The sequence below is a fragment of the Macrobrachium nipponense genome, chromosome 27 (assembly GCF_015104395.2).
Source record: "Macrobrachium nipponense isolate FS-2020 chromosome 27, ASM1510439v2, whole genome shotgun sequence".
Lineage (NCBI taxonomy): Eukaryota > Metazoa > Arthropoda > Malacostraca > Decapoda > Palaemonidae > Macrobrachium > Macrobrachium nipponense.
Genome location: NC_087216.1, coordinates 16,321,329 through 16,340,369, shown reverse-complemented (window position 1 = coordinate 16,340,369; position 19,041 = coordinate 16,321,329). Strand labels below are relative to the sequence as shown.

At 36.9% G+C, this 19,041-nt stretch overlaps 1 pseudogene; it reads right to left on the bottom strand.

Moving 5' to 3' along the window:
• Positions 1-19,041, bottom strand: part of LOC135200547 (uncharacterized) — a 41,658-nt pseudogene that overhangs the window by 10,123 nt on the left and 12,494 nt on the right.

Sequence of the window (19,041 nt, the reverse complement as noted above, 5' to 3'; positions counted from 1 at the left end):
ACATACAGTATGCCTCTATACCCACTGTAGGTTTACATTGTAAAAATAAAAACTTTTAATCCTGATTAGCAAGTCATCCAATTAACTGGAGGTGACTTGTAAAGTCAGGGTGAAACTCACCTTCTATCATTACGTATTGGCAGCTATATATCTTTAAACCATATATCATTTATCGTAAAATCTAATACCATCAAATCTTCTACCTATAAAGTTTGTACTTTGTTATACTTACGGTACAGACTTAAGCGAAGCCTGTTGGATTTGTAAGTCTTGTACTCCATTCCCTCGCTCATGAGGATGCTGGCTCTGTTGGAGATAATAATAATAATAATAATAATAATAATAATAATAATAATAATAATAATAAAATAATAATAATAATAATAATCTTTAGCCTTCCAAAAGAAGAAAAGGACACCATCGGAACAGAAATGGAGTATTTTAAACTGAACGGCGTTGTTGTAGCAATAATAATAATAATAATAATAATAATAATAATAATAATAATAATAATAATAATAATAATAATGTCACCTGCCAAGAAGTACTCACACGAACTCAATAGTGCCAACGTTACTCTCAGGAGCCATCCAAGTGAAGGTCAGGTTGGCCATCCTCACGGGCGCCGCCTCGCTGACGACGGTGTTCTCGTTCTGCTTGCCCTTCGGGCACGTGAGGAACTCCCCTCGACTGGGCACCGTCATGAACCTGCCGACGATCTCGGTGTTACCCGTGATCTTCCTCGCCTGGATCATGAAGCCGTTGAAGTAGGTCGGGCCCTGGAGCGTCACTGGAATGAGGAAGGAGTTATGAGTGAGGATATGGGAAATAATTAGGAAGGTAAATTGTAAGTGAGGATATGATATATAATTTGAGAGGTATATTATAAGTGGGCTATGATAAATAGTTTGAGAGGTACATTATAAGTGAGGACAGGATAAATAATTTGAGAGTTACATTATAAGTGAGGATATGATAAATAATTTGAGAGGTACATTATAAGTGAGGATATGATAAATAATTTGAGAGGTACATCATAAGTGAGGATATGATAAATAATTTGGGAGGTACTCTATAAGTGAGGATATGTGATAAATAATTTGAGCGGTAGGTTATGAGTGAGGAGATGATAAATAATCGGGGAATTAGATTATATGTGATGAAATGGTATATAATTTGGCAGGTAGATTGTAAGTGAGGATATGATATATAATTTGGGAGGTAGATTATAAGTAAGGAAATTATACATAATCTAGAAATATGTTGTAAGTGAGGACTGGTAAATAATTTGGGAGGAAGATTATAAGTGAGGATATTGTAAGTAATTTGAGAATTAGATTATGAATGAGTAAATGATAAGCAATTTGGGAGGTCGATTGTAACGCACGTAGTGTGCCGACCAAGGCACACCGTAGGCATAACAGTTTGCTTAGAGGAAAAAAACAGAAAATAGCAAATAGATAAGGGCGATTTAAAAATGTTAACATCATTAAGAAAACAACCATTAAATGCAAATAGTTATTCAATACTCCAGTTAAATCAAAGTTACGATCCTTGCTGCTTACTTTATTCCTTGAACGTATTTTCACTAACTTGGGGAGTAAGCCTACAAATTACTATGTTGTTGTTGTTGTTGTTGTTGTTGCTGTTGTTGCGGGGGTAGGAAAGGTCTATGGAAAAGCCTAAAAAGGTCTGAAAAAGTTGTTTTGCGTTGAGTTGAAGATACAGGAATTTTAGGATACGATATTTATGATTTATTCATTGGAATAAAAATAAAGATAAAACAAATAACATGCATTTTAAACAGTACAAAACAATTATTTCTAATAAAATATAGCGTATTCATTTTAATTTTCGTTGGTGAAACAACGCACTATTTGAGCGTAGATTTTAGCATGTGCTCTTAGTGAGCTGGAGGTCGTCTTTTTTTTGCTTTTACACATTTTTCCGCTTACACGTTGCTCTGTGTAAGATGCCAAGCGGTTATGATTAATAACTGATATTCTTTCACTCAACTTGACGCCTGGAGAGTAGTGCAATTGCAGTGTGTTGCTGGCAATTGAAGCCGCTGTTAAATTATTTCAGCCTCCCGTCAGATAATCCTCTTCGATCAACAAAAGTTGCATTACGTGATTATGTAAAGGATGTCGATCTCAGGGTGTTTGTCATTTGATCTTTTCCCATTCATTCAGCTAGACGTGATGATATAATCGTTCTTCTCCTCTTATATCGTAATTCTACATCAATTCAGGTGTACGAATGAAAATACGAAGGTGTCTTCCGCGCCAGCAAGCACGTTGGGTCATTGAAAATTTTAAAAAGAAATGTTGTGTCACTGAAAATTTTAAAAAGAAATGTTGGGTCACTGAAAACTTTAAAAAGAAATGTTGGGTCATTGAAAATTTTTAAAAAGAAATGTCAAGAGAAATTCATTTCTTAGTGGAACAATTCTACGTTGCTATTCATAAAAATCAAATTATCATCTATGAGTGAAAGGTGAGGCGGTATTCGGCTTCCTACATGCATCATTTAATACATGAATAATCTGGTTATGTGTGTGTATTGTAAATATATATACATATACACATAGTGTATATATCCATTGAAGCCTTCGTTATTATTGGATAGACGGTTAAGAAATACCACCAGATCAGTGACATACTTATAATTTCTCACCCTATTGCTTTAAGAGAGAGAGAGAGAGAGAGAGAGAGAGAAGGGACGTCTGTGGTGTTATATATAGAACAATAACCTTTCCAGCTTTCAGATGATATTTTTTTTTCACGCTTCAAAATAAATGTATAAACTTAGGCCTCACTGCTCTAGTGTTTCTGGCTCTTATTGCATATGAATATTCGTGTACAGATTATTCAAGTTCCTCTTCTCTACCTTTTTTCACAGACGAGCTCTCGAGTTTGTGTACTCCTTCTTTACAAGTTAATTTGAAGCAGGCTGTGCTCCTTACCAAATTTCGATATTCTTTAATAATATTTACAGGTCTTTAGTCTTCTTCTGTATTTATAGTTGTTCATTCTGAATAATAATAATAATAATAATAATAATAATAATAATAATAATAATAATAATAACAACGGACTATTCTAAAAGGAATAAGCCGGTCTATTATAGGATGAATACACGCGAAGTCGGTAGATAACTATTTAATCAGAGACGCTAAAACCTTGACTCATCCTCGCGTCTTCCTGGAAGCAATACTTGCGAGCCTTCCCAGAAACGGCTCGGCTGACAGAAATGTCCCAGCATATATATATAGTAATATAATCTCACCATCTCTTCCTCCTTGTGTATATGTCAGCGAACCACCTACGCTCGCGGAGAGTTACGTGGTACCTTTCGTCAACCTTTCTTCGTATTAAATTTAGGACGATTTTGGGATGGTCTTGTCATTTCCTCGGCATTCCGAGCTGTTTAAGTTCTGATGGGAAATCTGTTAGGTTGAATATTCCTTAATTGGCACTAGTAAATCTGTTAGGTTGATTATTCCTTAATTGGCACTAGGAAATCTGTTACGTTGAATATTCCTCAATAATTGGCACTGGGATATATGTTCGGCTGAGTATTCCTTATTAATTGGCGCTGGGAATTCTGTTTGGCTGATTATTCCTTAATTGGCACTGGGAAATCTTTTAGGCTTATTATTCCTTAACTGACACTGGGAAATCTGTTAGGCTGATTATTCCTTATTAATTAGCACTGAGAAATCTTATAGGCTGAATATTCCTAATAATTGGCACTGGGATATCTGTTAGGCTGCTTATTCCTTAATAACTGGCACTGGGAAATCTGTTAGGCTGATTATTCCTCAATTGGCTCTGGGATCTCTGTTAGGCTGATTATTCCCTAATGATTGGCACTGGGAAATCTGTTGGGCTAAATAGTCCTTAATTGGCACTTGGAAATCTGTTAATAGTACAGTACTCTGTTCCAAGCGGTGGAGAGAGAGAGAGAGAGAGAGAGAGAGAGAGAGAGAGAGAGAGAGAGAGAGAGAGAGAGAGAGAGAGAGAGAGAGGCTGAAGCATCATTAGGTAAGTGGGTCCAGGATCAGGAATTTGGGGGAATAGTAGTAGTATAGTACTCCCGGCGACGGAGAGAGAGAGAGAGAGAGAGAGAGAGAGAGAGAGAGAGAGAGGACATCATCACAGCTTCATGAGATACCGAAAGGTTATAGCGGAATTCCTCCTGAATATCACACGAGCTGTTCCAGTAACCTTCCAGTAGGCTTGCGTGTGGAGTCGGCGGGCGAGGAGGGGGGGAGGGAGGTGTCACAGTCGGGGAAAGGGACACTATCGATTCGGAGGCTGATAAAAAAAAATAAATAAATAAATAAATAAATAAAAGTTTGAAAGTCATGCCTGCTTCTGCTTTTCCTGAAGTATTGCTGATTTTACATGGATACGGAGCCAGTGAATATTGCTTATACATAGTTTTTTTTTTTTTTCGTGATAAGATGTCCATGTTTGATATTTGATGTCGAAGAGATTAGGTTTCTATGTATTAATTGCAGCGATAGATGTGGGACTGCTCAACGCAGCAACTGTTTGTTTTCGCACGGGTGGCTTCGTTTGTTATTTTGCCTGTGTATGTATGTATGTATGTATCCACTACCTATATATATATATATATATATAATATAATATATATATATATATATATATATATTATATATATACTATATAACATTTAACATCTGTGGATAAACGTATTTCGGTCGTTCATAAGAGGTGTAATTTATTTTTTTTTTTGCATTCTTTTATTTCTTATATGTATCGATATAACTTTGCATATTTTCTTTAATTCAAGAAAGAGAGAGGGAGAGAGATAAATGAGTGGTTTCATTTTCCACTGCTTTCTTTTATGGCCAATGTGTATCGATATCACTACATATTTTCTTAATTCTAGAAGAGAAAGAGAGAGAGAGAGAGAGAGAGAGAGAGAGAGAGAGAGAGAGTAAGTGTGTGTGTGGTGTGATTCATTTTCCTCTGCTTTCTTTTATTTCTCATATATATTGATATCATATTCTTATTTTTATCCGAGAGAGAGAGAGAGAGAGAGAGAGAGAGAGAGAGAGAGTGTGTGTGTGTGTGTTCCATTTTCTTCTGCTTTCTTTTATTTCTCATATATATCGATATCATATTTTTATCTTTATCCGAGAGAGAGAGAGAGAGAGAGAGAGAGAGAGAGAGAGATGACGTGACCATAAGCTGACGTATCATGGGAATTCTTTTCAAGGCCTAACCACAGCAACGTAGCAACCAATTAAATAATAGAGAAATCCATATTATAGTCCAGTGCAGTCAGCTGAGGGAGAGGTATGCAGCGGTAATCCGCTAGAATAAAGATGTATTCCATTATAAGTGTGTCTCGACTAGTGGTCATTTTTCAGTCATTTACGTCGTTGCCTGTTTAGTCAAGTGACGAAATTCTGACTGGCTAATATGCTTCAAGAAGGAAATGTCTATCTGAGGGTGATAGAAAGTCTTGAAATATTCTAATGGACATTTGAAAACAAGACTTTACTTATTTGCTTTGCAACGTTGACCAGTATAGTCGCTGAATGATTAGCAAAGTAAGCTGCACAAGATTAGAAGTATATTATGATTGTTCACGAATTATAATTATGGTAATTAATATAGAAGATGCCAAGTACCATCATCCTGGAAGCTTGATGATTTCACATTTTTCGATGCTAAGCACATTGTTAATTATTTTCAATGTCAATAACACAGAGAGAGAGAGAGAGACGGGTGTGGTGGGGGGGGGGGGGGGGGGGGGGGGGGGGGGTGGCGGTTGGGAATAAGACAGGCAAATGAATCGGATTTTTTTTTTTTAAGTCGTTCAGTTGGATTAAAAAATCCTTCAGGCAAATGTCGATGTCTGAAGGTAAATATAACCTGTGAAATTAAGAAAAAAAGACCCATAACGAACAAGAGATGGAGTCTTATGCGATTACGAAAAGCCCAACGCGTTAGAAGAATGACTTCTCACGGAGGAACCAAGACGACACAACTTCCAAAAGACTTCAGTTGGGGGGATGGGAGGTGGGGTGAATGATAGCCAAATACGATGTCGACGATATCGCTATTGCTTGAAGTTGGAGTGAAAAATGCGAGCTGCACGTACGTCATCGTCTTTTATTGATCGCCGACTGATGCTCGACTGGCATCATTCGTCGAAGAGAGACGACGTCTGGTGACGTCGATCGGCCACGTAGACGCGAGAGGTTCGTCGAGCGTGAGATCGTCTATGCACGATTCATCAGGAAGCATCTGTCTCGTCCCGCGGCTCCCTCTACCTATTCTTCTTTTTCTTCTTCCTAGGAATTATTAGGTCAGTAAGTCTGGAGGCTCCTTCCGATTCTCCCAGCGGAGTGGGCGTGACGGCGAGAAATGTCATGTGTGGAAGGCAACGATACGAAAGGTTACGTAGCGTATTAGTCAACTCTCTTTCTGCTTACTGATAACAGGGAATTGGATTCTATTTATAGTTTCAGGATTATGCCGACAGTGGCTAGTCTCTCTCTCTCTCTCTCTCTCTCTCTCTCTCTCTCTCTCTCTCACTATCCGCCTCTGATCTTTCTTGACGTTTAACATTCCCTCCTCTAAAAGGCATCATTATCGTTTCTCCCATGGTGAAGCTCAGTCCTTCTTCTTTCCCTTTTCCTTTTACTGGTTTTTATTCGGGTCTGGGCTAGAAAAAGACTTGATGATGGCCACAAGGTCTCTAGATTGAGGCACGGGACCTTTGACGCTTTTCAGTGCGTTCAAGAAAAATTCCCATTTTCTCCATATGTTTTACAGAAATCACAAAATCGTATATTTTAACACAACCGGCAAATCGGAATTTAACGAAAAATGGTTAATACTTTAACGGAACTTAGACAAAATAAATTGTATATTTTCAATTGTAGTTGTCAGTAGATTATTATCTGCTACACATACATGTGTACGTACGGAGGGATCGCAATTTAAACTGAAGCGTGTACAATTCTATTATCTAGTTTTGTGTGTGCTTGCATTTCTTTGAATGTATCTTGAATGCATTATCTCACTTTCAAAATCATGTTTGGTTACTGTAACTTGAACAAGAGAAAGAAAGATTTATGAATATATATTCTTTCTGCTGGCTAGCTGACTACCCGACCGAAATAGCAGCGATCAGACATAAACTGGTTTGCTTGGAAGCACATGAACTAGATATAAAAATTGCGCTCACTCCCCTTGGCCAGACTTAGTTTTGGGAACATGGGAAACGCTAAATTAAGAGAGCGACCTTTGCATTAAATGTCAGTTTCTCTCGAAAACCGTCTGAAATTCAGTCACCTCAGGTCTATGTCAGATTTGGTAGAGGTTTAGACAGATTTAGACAGAGACACAGAAGGACATATGTGGACCAGTTCCCTGAGTCTTGTTCCTTGATGCAGATCAAAAGGAAGAAGGGGAAGAAGAGGAAACATGATCTCTATCTGCTGGATTCCCGTAGGGGGATAGTGCCGTCAGTGCACCTCATGCGGTGCACTGTAGGCCATATTTAAGGTTCTCTGCAATATCCCTTCGGACCCTAGCAGCAACCCATTTCAATCATTTTAACCGTACCTCTGTTCGTATTCCCTGTCTTCCATCTTTCTTTCCATTCTCGCCTAACGATTGTTTCGTAGTGCAGCTGCTTTGAGGTTTTCCTCCTGTTACACTTTGCAAACCTCTTTACTCTCAATTTCCCTTTCAGCACTGAATGACCTTAAAGGTCCCAGTGCTTGGCCTTTGGACTAAGTTCTGAATCCCATTCCATTCCATTCATGGCGGTGTTTGCATTCCAGACTCCCACGAAGTAAATCCCTGGATGCAATCGATACAAGTTACGTCGACCTCTCCGAGTCTTTTACAAATTAGAGGCTTTGAGAAAGAAAGTAGCTCAAAGGCGGTGGATTTGGATCGGGCAAAGCTATTTTTGCGGTTACGGGATGGATATTTGTGATGTTTGTTATGGAGTGGCTCTGGAAATAACCGATAATCCATGTGGTATAATATTCATGACGGTACTTGTTTCCGATAACCATTCACGCAAAGGAAACTACAGTTTGGCTAAGCGCTGGAACATAATCCGTTTCCGAAGTAGGTTATTGGACGAGTTATGTTTCTATAGGATGACAGGTGGGTCTTTGGCCAAATCAGGTGGCCCAAATTAAGTTTGGCCACTGCAAGAAAAGGGAGCGTCGAGTAAATTTCCCTGGTGGGTGACAACGAAGGTCTTTAGTCAACAAACAAACCTGAATGATTTGGAAAACACAGACGAAGACAGTGTATTCCACAGTTTCTCTTACTGGAATTTATTCATACATTTTTATAAATCGTAAAAATAAATCTTAAAGCTTTAATAGAACTCAGAAGCCATCATCCCTAGCCTCCCGATGTATATTTGCTTTAAAAAAAACTTAAATCGAACAATTAGATCATTTATAACAATTCCAACTCAACCTATTCGTAACAAATGCAGAAATGACAGTTTCCAATTCACCATGGTTGCTAATATCTTGCATAAGAATGCCTATTCGTATCTAATGTTATCCAGACCCGGTTGGAATACTAGGAATTCTAAAGGTGTGGAGATTGCAATCATTATTTAAGAATGCAAGTGTTGTTACATCAAGCTCATCTTATCAAGAACATGCCAATACGAATACTAATTTAAGTAGCCGATACGTAATTAAGTGTGAAAGAGGTCACTGTAGTTCAGTAAGCTGGCCTTATACCAGTATGGGTTCTTGCTCCTGAAGCCATACGGCTACAATATTGAACGTCCTATACCTTCCATATGACCGTGACCTCATTTTTTAATTCTTATTTTAGTTCGTTTTCGTGAACTCGGTGAAATGTATTTGTTTGACTTCATACATAGAAGCATCTGGGCACAAACAATGTACTATTTAATAGGCTCTGATCCTGGCCTTCTGCATGAAAATGACCCCACTTTTGATGTTATTGAACGTCCATATGACCTTGACCTAACATTTCTTGATTCTGCATTTAGCTCTCTCTCTCTCTCTCTCTCTCTCTCTCTCTCTCTCCTCTCTCTCTCTCTCTATATATATATTATAATAATATATATTAATATTATAATTATTATATTATAATACAGATGACCTTGACCTTTTGTTGGAGGCAGACAATTTTGGAAAGGGGAGGGGGGGAGGGGGAATGATTTTCTGACATATATATAGTAAAAGGATGCATCGGCCAAAAAGGGTTGAGAACAAGTGGTCTAGATGATAAAATTGTCTTTTTTTCTTCTTCTCTTTTTTTACTCCCGATGAAACCCTGTCTCCTACATTTCAACAGATGAAATGGTGATCGTATAGAATACGATCGTCATTTCATCTGTTAAAAGTATGATTGACCTCCGAGTTGCCGAGCAATTTGGAGAAAGAGAGCAAGAGTCGGCGGGGAGGCAAAGACGACCTAAATTTATCTTTAAATTCCAAGAAATTCGGCCCAAGATTCAAATGCCAGAATTCCATCCCAATATAACCTTTATTCCGAGGTATCCGAAGGTTGCCGACCAACTTATATACACTCCCTCGTGAATAATCCCGCGACAAGATTTAAACTTCGCGGAGGAGCTGATGAAAGTGTCATGATCGATTTCCTATATAAGGGTTAATGAGGAATCTGACCCCCTTTAGCTCAGGTATTCAAAAGGCCTCGAGATGTGACGGAACAGAGATTTCGGGTAAAAGAAATTCAAACATTGTTGCGAAAATTCCAAGAGCCTTCTTCCTTCCTTCCATTTCGCCAAATGATTTTTTGATCGTGCAAGATGCTGTCATCATTATTCTTCTTTTTGGATTCATCAGATACTTTTAGACTCAAAATATTCTCTTGAAGAACGGAATTCTTTTTAATGAATGTGAGCGTGGTTTAATTGGTGCTATTGACAACAGTGATAATTATTAACATTTTTAATCCAGGTCATCCCTTGCAATATTCTTCGTAGCAGGAGCAGTATATTTTCGGATGAGCCTTTTAATTATGTCGTCTTATTGGAAGCTGGTGTTCATAACTGTTTGTCAGATAGACACTTGTCACGGACATTCTGCTCCCAGGGCGGGGTGAGTTCCTCGTTGGACGAGTGGGTTACGTGCTCGCCTACCGATTCGGTAATTGCGAGTTCGATTCCCCGCTCTGTCAACATGGAATCAGAGGAGTTTATTTCTGTCCGGATCCCACAATAAGCTGTAGGTTCCGTTGCAAGGTAACCACTTGGTTCCTAGCCACGTAAAAATATCTAATCCTTCGGGTCAACCCTAGGAGAGGTGTTAACCAGCTCTGGTCTGGTTAAACTAAGATATAATTAACTTTGGAGCGGGAGGGGGAAGGAGGCCGGCCGTTCCATTGGCTCACACTGGGAGGCCCAAATTCGAAACGACGACCTTCTATTCATAACCGAAGTGGTTGGTTGTCTCTTCATTATTTGGAAGCCTCTCACTTTCCCCCAAGTGAGCAGAAGAGTCCCTTTTCTCTTTCAGTGTCCAATGACACCTCCTTTCATTTTGCAATAGAAATTCAAGGACCAGATGCGGGTTTTAATGGAAGGAAGATATATGATACCTATTTTATTTTTTTTATTTATTTATTTCTTTTTTTTTTTTTTTGCCAATCCTTTCGTGCCGAGCAAAGATGAATACCTTAGACCCATAAAATTAGAACTGATAAATCGACGAGGAACAGGGCCGAAGAAAAGACACCTTCTTGAGTAACTTGACTATTATACATTAACGTCAAGCGTCCTTGGGGAATGACTTCCATCAAGTGTTGGGGGTGTGTGATCAGAGGAGGATGTCCCATAAATATTTGGAGCCGTTTGCTTAAATAGCCACACGGCTCTTCCGGGCGGCGGCGGTTTGGGGTATTTGGGAGTCTGGGGTGATGTGGGGAGGGGGTTGGGTTGCCCAGCCCTTCCACATTGTTATTTGAAGTAGATTTCTTTTGTGGCTGTTTTCGTTTTGGTCCAGTTCCAAAAGGAAATATGAAAAAAAATCCCTTTTATTGGGAAGATACCTGGAAGAAGTTCAAGGTTCTAGTTCCAGAAAGAAATATGGAAAACTCCCTTTTATGAGGATATACCTGGAGGAAGTTCAAGGTTCCAGTTCCAGAAAGAAATATGGAAAACGCCCTTTTATGAGGAAGTTCAAGGTTCCAGTTCCAGAAAGAAATATGGAAAACGCCTTCTTATGAGGAGATACCTGAAGGAAGTTCAAGCTGGAAAAGACGATCTACCTTACCGTCCCTGGTGAAAACTGGAATCACCGAACGGGAACAGCAAGGTTTCGCGTGATAGGCCGCATTTGCACACGCTAAACGGGAATCATCTTCTTCATCAACCTTGCTAATGTTCCAAGGAATTGTTTGGACCAGATAATTAGCCTACAGAATTTCTAACTGCTACAGAGGACCCATGTTTTCCGACGTGTAGCTCAGTGGCCACATTCATAGGAAGTCATATCTTCCAGCTGAACATGAGATTAGATTTTTATAGCTTTCTGAGTGAATTCATGTGTATTGCAACGTGTATGAGACTTGTAACCGTTGCTTATACAAACTGGCCATGGATAAGGCATACTAGATACCCTAATAGCTTCATAGAGACATTTTTTATTATAAGAATCTGGAAGTGCCTTGGCGAGTGAAAGTCCTCCAATCACAGAAATTTCAAAAATCAGTATTTGAAGCATAACGTTTGAAAATTTTTAATTTACATTTTACGAAAAAAAAAACTCTCCAGCGATTTCCAAGATGCGAGACCAATCTTCAGTGAAGATCAAGGTACGAAAAGTTATAATATCGGGTCATGCAATTCATAAGTTTCAAAAAAGATAAGAAGTAATTATAAGCATGACATCTCCAGTCATCAAATGTGAATATCGACAGCGATTTCCGAGTCATACGACTTCTCATTTTCATGAGCTTCGATAACTTCGAAGGAGAGACGACATCATAAATGTCTTCCGAGAAACTTGTAGTCGCTTCTTCATGAATAAGTGTTGAGAGAATTCGGTCTAAGGATAAAGAACGACAATGGTAAAGTTCAGACGAATGCCACATGGGCTCAGATGAGTTCTCTCTCTCTCTCTCTCTCTCTCTCTCTCTCTCTCTCTCTCTCTCTCTCTCTCTCTCTCTCATTTAGAATTTAGAGCATTCTCTGACGATTACGCTTTTAGGAATCTGGAGATCGGCCTCTTGAAGGATAGAAGTACCCCCGCAGGGGGATAGTGCCGTCAGTGAACCTCACGTCGTGCACTGCAGGCATTACTAAAAGGTCTTTGAAGTGTCCCTTCAGCCCCTAACTGCAATCCATTTCATCCCTGTTACTCTACCTCCGTTTATATTCTCTTCCTTCCGTCTGACTGTCCACCCCCTTGATCAATTTTTTCCTATTGCAACTGGGAGGTTTTCTTCTTGTTACACCTTTCAAACCCTCCAGCTGTTAGTATCCCCTTCAGCGCTGAATGACCTCACAGGTTCCAGTGATTGGCCTTTGGCCTAAATTCTATATTCTAGTCTTCATTCTCAAGATAGTGGCATCACGTTGGGCAGCAGTCAAGGGCCTGGATCGATCTGTTAACCTAAGCAATCTATCATGTACTCGGTGATCAAGATGTGCGTGGACACTCACTGAGGTTCATAGTTAAAAATCTACATAACTTAAGTCAGTGTTCTTATGTCTTATCACGATAGCTCGGAAAAGAAGCGCAGGATTTTGATTGCCGTAAATAAAAGCATTCAAAGTTTGACACTTTCCTAATCATTGAACATCGCTTGGGTATTGTTGAAGCCGCCGTGAAACTTTGTACTTACCCTTTCAGTAAATGAAATCCGGCGAGCCGCACCGTAGACTCACTTATCAAAGCAGAGTCTGACGAAGATTAAGCCAGTCCAGTCTTTTGTTTCCCCATAACACCTCGCCTTTTGGCGAGTGTCTGTGCTGATGTAAAATTGGTATATTCTAATGCAAGTTTCTTTCAGTGCGCGACATGTGTTGTGGATCACTGAGATCTAAAGGCTCTGGTGGACAAAAATGTTGTTCTTGCTAGGGTTTGGCTCTGGTGGACAAAAATGTTGTTCTTGCTAGGGTTTGGCTCTGGTGGATAGAGATGTTGTTCTTGTAGAGTTTGGCTTTGGTGGATAGAGATGTTGTTCTTGTAGGGTTTGGCTTTGGTGGATAGAGATGCTGTTCTTGTAGGGTTTGGCTTTGGTGGATAAAAAAAAAAAAAAAAGCTGGTCTTGTAGTGGTTGGCTCTGAAGGCGAATAAGCTGACAGAAAGGGAAAAGGAGATTCTCATGGCACCATTGCATAGTTACGTAGTGCAAAGTAATTTTCATCAATACTCAGCTACGAAATATTAAATATATATATATATATATATATATATATATATATATATATATGTGTGTGTGTGTGTGTGTGTGTGTGTGTGTGTGTGTGTGTGTGTGTACACAGAGAGAGAGATAACACATCATATATATATATATATATATATATATATATATATATATGTGTGTGTGTGTGTGTGTGTGTGTGTGTGTGTGTGTGTGTGCGTGTGTACACAGGGAGTAAACTACCACATTCAACTTAATCCTGGAGAATATTATCAGCTGTTCATATAAGAAAGTATTATTATCTGTAAAGTAAAAGAGACGAAGGGAGAGAAGCGATGTAACGTGAGAATATATTAAAAGCATTAGCTATTAGCGTTTGATCTATATTGAAAGCGAAGCGATTTCTCCAGAAGGCCACAACCGGGACGAAATGTTACCAGTAATTAAATGAAGCAAAACGTTACCAATGATTAAATGACGCAAATTGTTACTAATGATTAAATGAAGCAAAATGTTACTAATGATTAAATGACGCAAATTGTTACCATAGATTAAATGAAGCAAAATGTTACCAAGGATTAAATGACGCAAAATGTTACCAAGGATTAAATGAAGCAAAATGTTCCCAATGATTAAATGACGCAAAATGTTACCAATGATTAAATGAAGCAAAATGTTCCCAATGATTAAATGAAGCAAAATGTTACCAATGATTAAATGAAAAGTAAATTGGTTAACCACTGAAAATTAAATGAAGCAAAAAGTTTCCCAATGCCTTAAATACGCAAAAATGTTAACAATTGAAATTACATGAAGCAAAATGTTACCCCAATGATTAAATGAAAGTAAAATTGTTACCAATGATCAAAATGAAGCAAAAATTGTTAGCCAATGTAATTTAAATGAATAGTAATTGTTAACAAAATGATTAAAATGAAGCCAAAAGTTAAACAATGATTAACATGAAGTTAAAATTGTTAACCAATGATTAAATGAAGCAAAATGTTACCAATGATTAAATGAAGTAAATTGTTACCAATGATTAAATGAAGCAAAATGTTACCAATGATTAAATGACGCAAAATGTTACCAATGATTAAATGAAGCAAAATGTTCCCAATGATTAATGAAGTAAATTGTTACCACATGAGTAATGACGGCAAAAGTTACCAATGATTAAATTGAAGCAAAATGGTACAATGATTAAAGAAGTAAATTGTTACCAATGATTAAAAGAAGCAAAATGTTCCCAATGTTAAATGAAGCAAAAATGTTCCCAATGATTAAATGAAGCAAAATGCTTACCAATGATTAAAATGAGCCAGGAAATGTTACCAAATGATTAAATGAAGCAAAATGCTTACCAATGATTAAATGTTAAGCAAAATAGCTTCCCAATGATAAAATGAAGCAAAATGTTACCAATGATTAAATGAAGCAAATTGTTACCAATGATTAAATGAAGCAAAATGTTACCAATGATTAAATGAAGCAAAATGTTACCAATGATTAAATGAAGCAAAATGTTACCAATGATTAAATGAAGCAAAATGTTACCAATGATTAAATGAAGTAAATTGTTACCAATTATTAAATGAAGCAAAATGTTACCAATGATTAAATGAAGTAAATTGTTACCAATGATTAAATGAAGCAAAATGTTCCCAATGATTAAATGACGCAAAATGTTACCAATGATTAAATGAAGTAAATTGTTACCAATGATTAAATGCAAGCAAAAAATGCAACGTAACAATGATTAAATGAAGCAAACTGTTACCAATGATTAAATGAAGCAAAATGCCCCTTTCCAATGATAAATGAAGCATAAATTTACCAATGATAAATGAAGTAAATTGAGTTACCAATGATTAAATGCAAGCAAATGCTTCCAATGATTAAATAACGCAAAATGTTGACCAATGATTAAATGAAGTAAATTGTTACCAATGATTAAATGAAGAAACTGTTCCCAATGATAAATGACCGCAACTGTTACCAATAATTAAATGAAGAAATTGTTACCAATGATAAATGACGCCAAAATGTTAACCAAAATGATAAATTGAAAGCCAAACCAATGTTAAACCAAAATGATATGAAAGGTAATTGTTACCAATGATTAATTGAAAGGCCAATAAATTTAAACAAATGAATAATTAAACAAAAGTTAAAATTGGTTAACAATGATTAAATGAAGCAAAAGTTCCCAATGATTAAATGAACGCAAAACATGTCCAATGATTAAACCTGAAGTAAATTGTTACCAATTATAAATGAAGAAAAATGTTACCATGATTAAATGAAGGCAAAAGTTGTTACCAATGATTAAATGAAGCAAAAGAAAATTCTTAACCAACTGATATAAATGAAGTATAAATGTGTGATACCAAGTGACTGGAGGACATGAGCAAAATGTTACCAATGATTAAATGAAGTAAATTGTTACCAATGATTAAATGAAGCAAAATGTTCCCAATGATTAAATGACGCAAAATGTTACCAATGATTAAATGAAGTAAATTGTTACCAATGATTAAATGAAGCAAAATGTTCCCAATGATTAAATGACGCAAAATGTTACCAATGATTAAATGAAGTAAATTGTTACCAATGATTAAATGAAGCAAAATGTTACCAATGATTAAATGAAGCAAAATGTTCCCAATGATTAAATAAAGCAGCAGCATTCCTGTGAAGGCCTCCAGGAGCCTTTTATAGATATGCCCTCGTCTGATTCAGCGTGACGACTTTCACATTGGTTATTTAATATATAATCATCTCTGACACAAATCTTTTGACACAAAAGGAAACACGCCTTTCATATTTAGCCACATTTTTTAAATATAATTGAATGTATATTCATACGTACTTATGCAGGGAGACATAATATTCTCTCTGATTTACTTTTGACTATTTTATATGGGTCCATGGATTCTCTCTCTCTCTCTCTCTCTCTCAACTTAATGGATGTACGTCTCCCACCATCTGTATATTCGTTAATTTTTTTTATCCAGAAAATCGCAAATACCCTAATTTTCTTGTATCAAAATGTGGTTTCTTGTAGGACGGTCGTGTATATATATATATATATATATATATATATATATATATAATATATATATATATATATATATATATATATATTATAAATTTTTATTGCGTCACCATGACATTGATTATATTTGTAAACATCAAGCTACAAGGTAGAGCTAACTGGATATTAAATGACACTTGTAGCTTCGTTTAGGATATATATATATATTATATATATATATAATATATATATATATATATATATATAATATACATATGTGTGCATTATATATTATATATATACATTAATAAGCGCCACATTCGGTGCACTGTTGGCGAAACAGCGATTAATTTACACTGTTTCGTCTTGTTTAATACTAGCCCCTCTTGGGTCAAATGTACTCTAGTGAATCTGTGATTTCACGAATTCCCTGAAAATTTGAGGGATTCCTTGAAATCCCTGGTTTCACAGTCTTTACTGTAATATACATACATATGCCCGGCCGTTTGCGTACAAATCAATGATCACTTATAGAGCTCCTGTTCTGTTATTGTAGCGTGCAAGTTCAAAAAAGAGGAAAAAAAAAGTATTCCTAAAATCTATTTCTGGAATCGACTCCTGGGACTGTCGTGCCGATGGCCTTATGCAGTTCGGGTAACGTGACCAACTCTGTTACTAAAATAACATTCTTTTGAGGAAGTAGATTGCTTCCTGATGCTTCGAGGGACTTTTTTTCGGTAAGAGAAAAATCCTTTTCGAAGCTTGTAAATTGGAAAGGTGAGATTTTATCGTAAAAGTTAAGCGTAATTAGTGACCTTCAATTCGATCATTTGAAACACTCAAATGAGTAGAATAATGCCATATGTTCATATAGTGTTGAAATATTCATAAAACTATAGTAGATTCACATCAACCGTGCACCTGATGTCTAGGCCAGTCCCTTACGACGCTCCTGATTGGCTGTTGATAAGCCAACACAGGGCTGGAAACTCTCAGTCCCTCGAGAGAGTTCACATAGGCAGGATGTATGCTCCACCTCTCCTGGGGGATATGTCTTTCACCAGTATCCCTCAGGAGAGGTGGAACTTACATCCTGCCTATGTGAACACTCTCGAGAGAGAGTCTGAGAGTTTCCAGCCCTGTGATTCGCTTATCAATAGCCAATCATGAGCGTCGTAAGGGACTGGCCTAGACATCACATGCACGGTTGATGTGAATCTACTGTAGCGTATATGTTTCTGAGGATGAATCCAAGGATGCGTCCACACTACGGTACCTTCTTAAACATATGTCGATAACTTACCGCATACACATCACAAACAGGTTGAATGCATGTCAGCGACTTATTGGCAGTTCTGGCCAGTGCTTCAAACGGTTATAATTATCCAGCATTTCCAAAGGTTCGTTCTCCCCTTACGGTATTTGACTTGTTTACAACCTGTTTGTGATATTTGTGCGTTCGTTCACCTTCCGACTGATGTTTTTGTCATGTTTTATTGTTGTGTTGAAATATATAGGAATATAAAATTTAAGGACCAAAGGCCAATCACTGGGACCTATGAGGTCGATCAGCGCTGAAGATTATGTAGAGACAATTGTTAGTTGAGGGTGGCAAGTAAGATGGGGGAAAGAGCGTTTGAACGGAGTTGTATCGTAAAAGAAGGGACGCTGCGGGAGAAAAAGAAAATGAAGCCTACACTGTACCGAATGAGGTGCACTGAAGGCTGTAACCAATCGTTCCCCCCCCGGCCGGGGTTATTGTAGCGTGGCCTTCCCTCAAGCGTAGTCCATCTGACATGAAAGCGTATTACCCTTAACTCGTCTTATTTCTTCCTAGTGAACACCATTTTTTGGGCTTGTTCCTTATGTATAGGTTTCGTCTTCTGAATAATAATAATAATAATAATAATAATAATAATAATAATAATAATAGTAATTTTATAAAGATCCACAATAATATATCAATGGTAGAATGTGATATTATAAAAATGTATAAAATCTTTCTAACCTAACCGAGGTTCATCTTCTGTCAGACCCAGGATAGGGTTTGAAAGCATTTTATAAATTATTATAAAGTCTCGCATTCTACCATTGATATAGTATTGTGGACCTAATATAAAATTATTATTTTTATGCTTTTTAGAAAGTCTCACAGTCTACCAGTGATATATTATTGCAGACCTTATACGAAGTTACTCCTGTTCTTGGCATGAGAGTTCTACTCACCAATAATAATAATAATAATAATAATAATAATAATAATAATAATAATAATAATTTGAAAATACTCATAGAAGTACGAGTCTGTCAATGGAGAAACAAATCTACAATTATGTAAATGTACATATATTTTTAGATTTGAAAATATGTACATTTACATAACTGTGGATTTGTTTCTCCAATAATAATAATAATAATAATAATAATAATAATAATAATAATAATAATAATAATAATAATAATAATAATAATACTGTTGAATAAAATAGCAGAATTCGGCGAATTAATCTTATATATTATCTTTTCTATTTTTCTTATTACTCGCTTCCCTGGCTCAGCGATACTTCGCAATAATTGGCCAATATTCATATTGGGAACAATGCTGAAAGTGGT